Source organism: Equus caballus, chromosome 7 (genome assembly GCF_041296265.1).
Source record: "Equus caballus isolate H_3958 breed thoroughbred chromosome 7, TB-T2T, whole genome shotgun sequence".
Lineage (NCBI taxonomy): Eukaryota > Metazoa > Chordata > Mammalia > Perissodactyla > Equidae > Equus > Equus caballus.
Window position 1 is genome coordinate 38693831 of NC_091690.1, and position 11364 is coordinate 38705194.

At 35.0% G+C, this 11364-nt stretch overlaps 1 non-coding gene across 1 annotated transcript; it reads right to left on the minus strand.

The window, feature by feature from the left end:
* Positions 1–9164: 9164 nt before the first annotated feature.
* LOC111774504 (U6 spliceosomal RNA) lies at positions 9165–9271 on the minus strand. The gene has a single exon (XR_002809504.1). It is a non-coding gene; the product is annotated as a U6 spliceosomal RNA (small nuclear RNA).
* Between the last annotated feature and the right edge of the window lie 2093 nt (positions 9272–11364).

Genomic DNA, 11364 nt, shown 5'->3' on the forward strand with positions numbered 1-11364 from the left:
GTTGGCAAAAAGAGGAAGATTGGTGGTGGAGGTTGGCTCAAGGCTAATCTTCCTCAAAAAAGAAAAAGAAAAATGGGTATTGAATTTTGTCAAATACTTTTTCTGCAACAATGGAAATTTTCAAATGGTTTTTCTCCTTTATCATGTAATTGTGGTGAATTGCATTGATTGACTTTTGAATACTAAACTTTCTTAAATGTTTGATCAGATTCTCTTGTGAAACTATCTAGACCTGGAGTGTTTCTTGTGGGAAAGCTTTTGATAACAAATTCAACTTTATCGAAGAGAAATTCAATCCCATTTAACACGATATTTGTTATGGTAGAAAAGGATAGTCATAGTAACTCTATGATAACATGACCTTTGGGAAATGGGCTTCTTTTTAATAAAATTAACTGTTGTTTAAAAAAGTGAAAAGCAGGGAGTGGGCCCTATGGCATAGTAGTTAAGTCTGGCATGCTCTGCTTCAGCAGCCCAAGTTCACAGGTTTGGATCCCAAGCATGGACCTAAACAACTCGTTAAACCATGCTGTGGTGGCAACCCACATACAAAATAGTGGAAGACTGGCACAGATGTTGGCTCAGGGCTAATCTTCCTCAAGCAAAAAAAAAGAGGAAGATTGGTAACAGATGTTGTCTCATCTTCCTCACCAAAAAAAAAAAAATTAAAAGCAGCTTGATGCTCCTTGGAAGGAGTGTTGGCCTAAGTAATCAGGCCTAGGGACAAGGCTCCCATCATGCTGCAAACTCCCACTTCCTCCAGGTTCTCTGAGCACTTCAGATGTCTGAACCATTCCTGTTGGATCAAAAGAGAAAAATGGATATATCATTTATAAGTGTCAACTGACTTAATGACTGCTTAAATTTTAGTATGCAAGAGTTTCAGTTTCCTACACTAGTTCTTTTTTTTTGTTAGGAAATGGAAGACTTTGTTTCCCATTAAAGAAACTTCATGTTGGAAGAAAATAATAATAGGTACCATTTCAAGACCACCACCCATGTGCCAGATGTTTTATATACGTTTTGATATTGAATGGCTGCAACAACCATATGGGGAGCATTAGCATTCCCACTTTACAGACGAGGAAACTGAGACTTAGTTAAATTAAATGCCTTGATAAGATCACATTGACATATTGGGCAGAGTCAAGATTTGAACTCAGGTATGGCTAGCTTAACGCTTCATCATCTTTCCACTATACTACATTTTCTGGCCCCTTTCCTCCACAAAGATAAAGACAAAGTAGATACAAAATGATTCTGGATTCAGGAAAATTAAGATTCCTTAATTGGGATTTTTCTTGCTTGTTGAAGTAGGCCTGTATTGCTATGAATTTCCCTCTTTTGACCGCTTTTGCTGCATCCCGTAAGAGTTGATATGTTGTATTTTCATTTTCATTTTCCTCCAGATATTTTTTAATTTCCTCTTTGATTTCTTCATTGATCCAATGGTTGTTCAATAGCATGTTGTTTTGTCTCCACATATTTCTGACTTTCCCAGTTTTTTTCTTGTGGTTGATTTCTAGCTTCATAGCATTGTGGTTGGAAAAGATGATGGGGTGATTTCAATCTTCTTAAATTTATTGAAGATTGCCTTGTTTCCCAACATATGATCTATCTTTGAGAATGATCCATGTGCACTTGAGAAGAACGTGTATTCTGCTGTTTGGGGATGGAATGCTCTACACATATCTATTAAGTCCATCTGATCAAGTGTTTCATTTAAATCTATTTCTTTGTTGACTTTTTGTCTGGATGATCTGTTCACTGATGTAAGTGGGGTGTTGAGGTCCCCTGCTACTACTGTGTTGCTGTTAATTTCTGCCTGTAGGTCTGTTAATAATTGCTTTATGTACTTTTGTGCCCCTGTGTTAGGTGTATATATATTGATAAGTGTTATGTCCTTTTGGTGGAATGTCCCTTTTATCATTATATTTTGCCCCTCTTTGTCTCTTATTGTCTTTTTTAACTCAAAGTCTGCTTTGTCTGATATAAATATGGCAACACCTGTGGTTTTTTTGTTTGCCATTGGCTTGGAGTTTTGTCTACCATCCCTTCACTCTAGGAATATGTTTATCTTCAGAGCTGAGATGTGTTTCCTGGAGGCAGCATATTGTTGGATCTTGTTTTTTAATCCATCCAGCTGCTCTGTGTCTTTTGACTGGAGAATTCAATCCATTTACATTTAGTGCGATTATTGATATATGAGGGCTTAATATCACTATTTTGTATCTTGTTTTCTGTTTGTTCTCTGTTTCCATTGTTTATCTTCCTTTGTATTTCTGACTGCCATTTCATTTTGGTGGTTTTATGAGAAGGTTTTCTCCATTTTCTCTCTTTCTGTGAATTGTGGATCTGCTCTGATTCTTGTTTAGTGGTTACCATGAGGATTGTATAAAAGATCTCATAGATGAGATAGTCCATTTTCTCATAGTCTCTTATCTCCATTAACCTAAGCAGGTTCCTTCCCTTTCCTCTCCCCTTCTGAGTTATTCTTGTTACAAATTGTTCTATTTTTTATGATGTGAGTTTGAGACTAAGTTGAAGTGTTTATAATTACTTTGATGCTTCCTTCCCTTTATCTTCTAAGTTGTATTTGAGTCTTTGCCTCTCTGTTCTTATAGAGAGCTGCAGTTTTCTGTTTATGTCTGTCTATCTATCTCCTTGCTCAGAGCTTTGTAGACCTTTGCCTTTTTGTTTCTGGTGTGAGGGCATCTTTATTTCTTGTAGGGGAGATCTAGTGGTGATCAACTCCCTCAGCTTTTGTTTATCTGGGAAAGCTTTTATTTCTCCATTGTATCTGAAGGAAAGTTTCACTGGATAGAATATTCTTGGCTGAAAGTTTTTGTCTTTCAGTATTTTGAGTATATCATTCCATTCTCTCCTAGACTGTAGGGTTTCTGACAAGAAATCTGCTGAAAGCCTGATAGGATTTCCTTTGTAGGTTATTTTCTTCTGCCTTGCTGCTCTTAATATTTTTTCTTTGTCATTGACTTTTGCCATTTTTACTATTATATGCCTTGGAGAACATCTTTTAGCACTGATGTGTCTAGGTTTCTATTATCTTCGTGTATTTGTAAATCTGGGAATTCATCCAGGTTTGGGAAGTTCTCAGCTATTATTTCTTTGAACAAGCTCTCTACTCCTTTCTCCCTCCTTCTCCCTCTGGAATACCTATAATCCTTATGTTGCTTTTCCTAATTGAGTTGGATATTTCTCAAAGCATTCCTTCACTTTTTAAAAATCTTAGTTCTGTCTCCTCCTTCACCTGTAGAATTTCTATATTTTTATCTTCTAAATCACTAATTTTTTCCTCCATAACATCAGCTCTATTTCTTAAGGGTTCTAGATGTTTTTTGTTTCATTAATTGTGTTCCTCATATCCAAGATTTCTGCTTGATTTTTAAAATAGTTTCAATCTCTTTGGTGAAGAGATTCATTTTATTTCTAAGCTCATTAAATTGTCTTTCTGAGTTCTCTTGCTAGGGCCGCTCCTTGGCATGGCAGGTGCATGGTGGGCTCCTCCTCCCCACCAGGAAAGTGATCATGAGTGGGCAGGGCTTCTGGTGACTCCTCCTACAGTTTCCTCAGTGCGTGTTTCCACTTTCCAGGCACTTGTGTGAGGCTGGAAACATTTGTGTGCAGGCACGGGGCTAATGACCAGTATATTTTTGTGTGAAATGTTGACAGAAAAAGTGCATAGATACCCCTGCCTCCACCTCCAAGGAGGGCCTTTTGAAAAGTTTGCTAGGCTGACAGCTCAGACAATATGACTTTCAGGGAGCTCTCCAGACCTTGGCATTGGATTTAGCTCTCTTTATGTTCCTACAGGAATGAGGACATGTACAAGGATCAATATCTGTCACCCCTACAAGTGTGTGAGTTCACTGGGCCCAGGGGATACATCTTGCTGCATCTTTGGATGCCCTGAACTAACTCAGTGCCTGGTACTGAGTTGGAAGACTGTATGAACAAACAGTGATTTGGCTTCACAGGCCTATTCCTGAAGCTGCAAAGGGAGAAGGGTTGAGCAGCTTCCTTCAGGATCATAGCTTATGCTACTGAGTTCATATTTTTTCAATAGACTCCCTTGCTTCAGGCTTTTGTGTCAAACAGATCCAAGCTCACATTCCTGGTTCTTCCACTTACTGAGTGAACAAAGTTACTTAAGCTCTCTAAATCTCTTAGGGTTGCTGAAAGGATTAAATGAGAGAATGCATGTAAAGGGTTTGAACCATGCCAGAGACAAAGTGCTTAGTAAAGGGAAGCTATTGTTACTGAGGCAATTCCATAGTTCTCTCTTGCCCAAACACAGATTAAGCTGCTGTGCCCTCCCCTAAATATTTTCACCCTTAGCATGCACTTACTTAAAGAAAAATATGTTTAATAAATAGACTTTTTACTTTGAGATGTTTATAGATTCACATGAAGTTGTGAGAAATAATACAGAGAGATCCTGTGTACCCTTAACCCAGTTTCACTGATGGTAACTTTTGCAAAATCACAATATCACTTAACCAGATATTGACATTGATACAGTCAATATACAGGACATTTCATCACTACATGGTTCCCTCACACTGCCCTTTTATAGCCACATCCACTTCTCTCCAGCCCCCACCTCATGCTTAACTCCTGGTAACCACCAATTTGTTTTCCATTTCTATGATTTTGTCATTTCAAGAATATTATGTAAAAGGAACCATACAGTATGTAAACTTTTGGGATTGACTTTTTTATTCAGCATATTTCTCTGGAGATTCACCCAGGTTGTGGTGTGTATCAATAGTTTTTTTCCTTTTTATTGCATGATTATTACATGGCATGAATGTCCTACAGTTTGCTTATCCATTTACCTGTTGAAGGACATCTAGGTTCTTTGTAGATTTTGGCTATTATGAATAAAGCTGCAGTAAACATTTGTGTACAGATTTGTATAAATGTAAGTCTATTTCATTGGTGTAATCGTCCAGGAGTGCATCTGCTGGGTCATACGGTAGCTGCAAGTTGCTGTTTTTTCCAAGATTTATTGAGATATTATTGACATACAATATATATAAGTTAAAGATATATACAATGTGATGGTTTGATACAAGCATATATCGTGAAATGATTACCACAATAAGGTTAGTTAACACCTCCATCCTTTCACACAATTACCTTTTTTTGAGAGTAGGTTTAAGATTTACTCTCTTAATTTTCAAGTATACAAAACAGTATTGTTAGTTATAGTCACCATGCTGTGAATTTGATTCCTCAAATTACATATTTTATAGCTGGAAGTTTGTATCCTTTAACCAACATCTTCCCATTTCCCCCACCCCACAGTCCCTGGAAACTACCATTCTACTCTATTTCTATGATTCGGCTTTTTCAGATTCTGCATATAAGTGAGAATACAGTTTTTCTCTGTCTGACTTATTTCACTTAGCATAATGCCCTCAAGCTCCAACCATGTTGTCGCAAAAGTCAGAAATTCCTTCTTTTTGATGGCTGAATAATGCTCCATTCTATATAAATACACCAATTTTCTCCATCTATTTGTACATTGATGGACACTTCGGTTTTTTCTGTCTCTTGGGTATTGTGATTAATGCTGCAGTGAACATGAGGGTGCAGATATCTCTTCAAGACAGCAACTTTGTTTCCTTTGAATATATACCCAGAAGTGGGATTGCTGGATCATATGATAATCCTATTTTTAATTTTTTGAAGAACCTCCATACTGTTTTTCATAGTGGCTGCACCAGTGTACATTCCCACCAATAGTGTACAAGGGTTCCTTTTTCTCCAAAGCCTTGCCAACACCTGTTGTCTCTTGTCTTTTTGATGATAGCCATTCTAAAAAGTGTGAGGTGATATCTCAGTGTGGCTTTGATTTGCATTTCCCTGATGATTAGTGATGTCAAGCATCTTTTCGTGTACCTACTGGTCATTTATATGTCTTCTTTGGGAAAATGCCTACTCAAGTCCTTTGCTCATTTTTAAATCAGATTGTTTCTTTGTTATAGAGTTGTATGAGCTCTTTATATATTTTGGATATTAACCCCTTATCAGATATATGATCTGCAAATATTTTCTCCATTCTATAGGTTGCCTTTTCATTTTCCTGATTGTTTCTTTTGCTCTGCAGAAGCTTTTCCATTTGATGTAGTCCCACTTATTGATATTCACTTTTAGTGCTTGTGCTTTTGGTGTCATATCCAAAAAATTGTTGCCAAGCCCAGTGTCAAGGAACTTTTTCTTTATGTTTTCTCCTAAGAGTTTTACAATTTTTCGTCTCACATTTAAGTCTTTAATCCATTTTGAGGTAATTTTTGTGAGTGGTGTAAAGTAGGGGTCCAATTTCATTCTTTTGCATGTGAACATCTAGTTTTCCCAATACCATTTATTGAAGAGATTATCCTTTCCCCATTGTATATTCTTGACTCCTTTGTCAAATATTGTTGACCATATGCATGGGGGTATATTTCTGGGCTCTATTCTGTTGCATTGGACTATGTGTCTGTTTTTATGCCAGGACCATACTGTTTTCATTACTATAGTTTTGTAACATAGTTTGAAATCAGGACTCATGATACCTCTAGCTTTGTTCTTCTTTCTCAAGATTACTTTGGCTATTTGGGGTCTTTTGTAGTCCCATATGCATTTTAGGATTGTTTTTTCTGTTTCTGTGAAAATGCCATTGGAATTTTGATAGGGATTGCCTTGAATCTGTAGATGGCTTTGGGTAATACGGACATTTTAGTGATATTACTTCTTCTGATTCATGAACATGGGATATCTTTCATTTATTTGTGTCTTCAACTTCTTTCATCAAACTCTTGTAGTTTTCATTGTATGGATCCTTCACTTCCTTGGTTAAATTTATTCCTAAATATTTTATTCTTTTTGATGCTATTGTAGATGGAATTGTTTTCTTTATATCCTTTTCAGGTACTTTGTTCTTAGTATATTAAAATGCAACTGATTTTTGTGCATCAATTTTGTATCCTTCAACTCTCCTGAATTTGTTTATTTTAACAGTTTTTTTGGTAGAGTGTTTAGGATTTTCTATATATATGGTCATATCATCTGAAAAGACAATTTTACTTCCTCCTTTCTGATTTAGATGCTTTTTATTTCTTTTTCTTGCCTAGTTGCTCTGGCTAGGACTTCCAGTACTACGTTGAATTGGAGTAGTGAGAGTGGGCCTCCCTGTCTTGTTCCTGATCTTATTGGGAAAGCTTTCAATCTTTCACTATTGAGTATGCTGTTGGCTGTTGGTTTGTAATATATGGACTTTATTATGTTAAGGCAGATTCCTTTTTTACCCTATTTGTTGAACTCATGAAATAATGTTGAATTTTGTCAAATGCCTTTTCTGTATCTGTTGAAAGGAGTATATGATTTTTTCTTTCATTCTATTAATGTGGTACATCATATTTATTCATTTTCATATGTTGAACGAATATTCTTGAATCCCAGGGATAAATCTCACTTGATTGTGGTGTATGATCCTTTTAGTATGCTGTTGAATTGAAATTGCTAATATCTTGTTGAGAATTTTTGCATCTATATTTATCAGGGATATTGGCCTGTAGTTTTGTTTTCTTGTAGTGCCCTTATCTGGTTTTGGCATCACAGTAAGGCTGGCCTCATAAAAATGAGTTTGGGAGTGTTCCCTCCTCTTCAGTTTTTTGGAAGAGGTTGAGAATGATTGGTGTTAATTTTTCTTTATACGTTTAGTAGAATTCACCTGTGAAACCATTTGGTCCTGGGCTTTTCTTTCTTAGCAGGTTTTTGATTACTGTTTCAATCTTCTTACTCATTATGAATCTATTCATATATTCTACTTCATGATTCAGTCATGGTAGGCTGTATGTTTGTAGAAATTTATCCATTTCTTCTAGATTATCCAATTTGTTGCTATATAATTGTTCATAGTAGTCTCTTATGACCCTTTGTATTTCTGTGGTGTCAGTTGTAATGTTTCCTTTTTCATCTTTGATTTTATTTATTTGAGTCTTCTCTCTTTTTTGTTTTAGTCTAGATAAAGGTTTGTCAGTTTTGTTTAGCTTTTTAAAAGATCAGTTCTTAGTTTTGTTGATATTTTTTCTTGTTTTTCAGGGTGTATTTCTGCTCTGATCTTTGTTATTTCCTTCCTTCTGCTAAGGAAGGAAAGCTTTGGGCTTACTTTGTTCTTCTTTTACTAATTTCTTGAGGTGTGAGCTTAGGTCGTTTGTTTGTGATCTCTCTTTTTTCTTAATGTGTGTGTTTACCACTATAAACTTCTCTCAGAACTACTTTTGCTGGATCTCATACATTTTGGTATGTTGTGTTTCCATTTTCATTTGCTTCAAGATACTTTTTGATTTCCCTTTTGATTTTTTTCTTTGCCCTATTCGTTGTTAGGAAGTGTGCTGTTTAGTTTCCACATATTTGTGAATTTACCAGTTTTCCTCCTGTTATTTTTAGTTTCAAACTATTGTGGTCAGAAAAGATGCTGATATGACTTCAATCTTACATTTGCTAAGGCTTGTTTTGTGACCTAATATAGGATCTATCCTGGATAATATTTCATGTCTGCTTGAAAAGAATGTATATTATTCTACTATTGGGTGGAATCTTCTGTATGTCTGTTAAGTCCTTTTAGTCTAAGTTTAGTTCAAGTCCAATGTTGCCTTATTGATTTTCTGTCTAGATGATCTATCCATTGCTGAAAGTGGGATACTGAAGTATCCTACTATTATTGTATTGTATATTTCTCCCTTCAGCTCTGCCAGTATTTGCTTAATGCATTTAGGTGTGCCAATGTTGGGTGTATATATATTTACAACTGTTATATTTTCTTGATGAATGGACCCCTTTAACATTATATAGTGACCTTCTTTGTCTCTTTTGATAGTTTTTGACTTAAAGTCTATTTTGTCTGATATAACTACCCCTGATCTCTTTTGGTTTCCGTTTGCATGGAATATCTTTTTCCATCTGTTTACTTTTTGCTATGTGTGTCCTTAAAACTGAAATGAATCTCTAGCAAGCAGCATATAATTGGATATTGTTTTTTAATCCATTCAGCCACTCTGTGCCTTTTGATTCCATTCTCTTTGCATTTGGTGTCTTTACTATAGGTTTTTGCTTTGTGGTTACCACAAGGATTACATAAAATATCTTATAGATATAACAATATGGAGCACTTCACAAATTTGCAAGTCATTCTTGCAAAGGGGCCATGGCAGTCTTTTCTGTTTCATTCCAATTTTAGTATATGTGCTACCAAAGTGAGCAGCATGTTTAGTTTTTTAAGAAACTGTTTTGCACACTATTTCTTTAGAGTGATTCTACCATTTTACATTTTCAGCAGCAATGTATGAGTGATCCAGTCTTTCTGCATCCTTTCCAGTATTTGGTGTTGTGACTATTTTTTATTTTAGCTGCTGTGATAGGTATGCAGTATTATCTCATTGTGACTTTAATTTGTATTTCCCTAATGGCTAATTAAATTAAGCATCTTTTTGTGTGCTCATTTTCCATCTGCATATCTTCTTCTGTGAAATGTCTCTTGCCTATGTTCTAATTGGATTGTTTGCTTTTTTTACTATTGTGAGTTTAGATACTAATCCTTTGTCAGGTATGTAGTTTGCAAATATTTTCTTGCACTCTGTAGCTTGCCTTTTCATCTTCTTAATAGGATCTTTTGTGGGGCAAAAGTTTTTATATTTGATAAAGCCCTATCTATTTATTTTTCCTCTTATGGATCACACTTTTGGTGTCAAATCTAACTCTCCCTAGTACTTGATCCTATGTTTGTTTTAAAAGTTTTATACCTTTTCATTTTATATTTAAATCTATTATCCATTTTGACTTGGACAAGATGTGAGATTTTTATGAATGTGTGTATATATGTCCTATTGTTTTGGCACCATTTGTTGCTAGTATTGAAATCTTTCGCACCTTTGAAAAAAACAGTTGGGCATATTTGTGTGGGTTATTTCTGGATTCTCTGTTTATTCCATTGATCTATGTGTCTTTCCCTCTGCCAGTAACACAATCTTGAGTAGTGTAGCTACACAGTAAGTGTTGAAATTGAGTAGACTAATTCCTGCCACTTTATTTTTCAAAATTGTTTTAGCTATTCTACTTCCTTTCCCTTTCCATAGAAATTTTAGGATAATATTGCCTATGTCTACAAAAAAAAGCTTTTGGGATTTTGATAGGAATTGTGTTAAACCTGCATATCAGTTTGAGAAGAATTTACATCTTTACTATATTGAGTCTTCCAATTTTCTATATTGAGTCATACCAATGAACATGGTGTGTCTCTCCACTTATTTAGATTTTGTTTGATTTCTTTCATCAGTGTTGTATAGTTTTCAGCATACAAATACTGTACATGTTTTATTAGATTTATACCTAAGTATTTCCTTTTTGAGTGATAGTAAATGTTATTGTAGTTTTAATTATGGTGTTCATGTATTCATTGTTAGTATATAGAAATATAACTGATTTTTGTATGTTTACTTTGTATCCTGTGATCTTGCTGAACACATGATACTTGTAGGAGGTTTTTCTAGATTCTTTGGGATTGTCTATGTAGATAATTATGTCATCTGAAAATAGTGACAGTTTTATTTCTGATCCACATGCCATTCTTTGCCTTACTGCCGTGGCTAGAACTTCTAGTACTATATTGAATAACACTTATAAGAACAGACATCCTTACCTTGTTTCCAATCTTAGAGGGAAATCATTCAGTCTTTCACTATTAAGTATAATGTTAGTTGTAGGGTTTTTGTAGATGTTCTTTATCAGGTTGAGGGAGTTCTGCTCTATTTGTATTTTTCTGAGACATTTTATCATAAACAGTCAAATATCTTCTGCATAATATCATGTGAATTTTCTTCTTTAGCCTGTCAATATGGAAGCTAATATTGATTGATTTTTGAATATTGAGCCAGTTTCCATCCCTATGGTAAACTCCATTTAGTTGTGGTGTGTATTTCTTTTTACAAATTGCTGATTTCTATTTGCTAATATTTTGTTAAGGATTTTTGTCTCTATATTCATGAAGAATATTAGTCTTTAGTTTTCTTTTTTTGTACTGTCTCCATCTGGTTTTGGAATCAGGGTAATACTAAATAACTAAATTGGGAAGTGTTCCTTCTTCTCCAAATTTCTGGAAAAGATCATGTAGAACTTGTGTTAGTTCCTCTTTAAATATTTGATATAATTCTCCAGTGAAACCATTTGGGCCTGGAGACTCCTATTTGTGGGAATATTTTAATTAAAAATTCTATTTCCTTAATAGCATAGGCATATTCAAATGACCTATTTCATATTGGATGAGTTGTGGTAGTTTATGTTTTTTATGGAATTGGTATA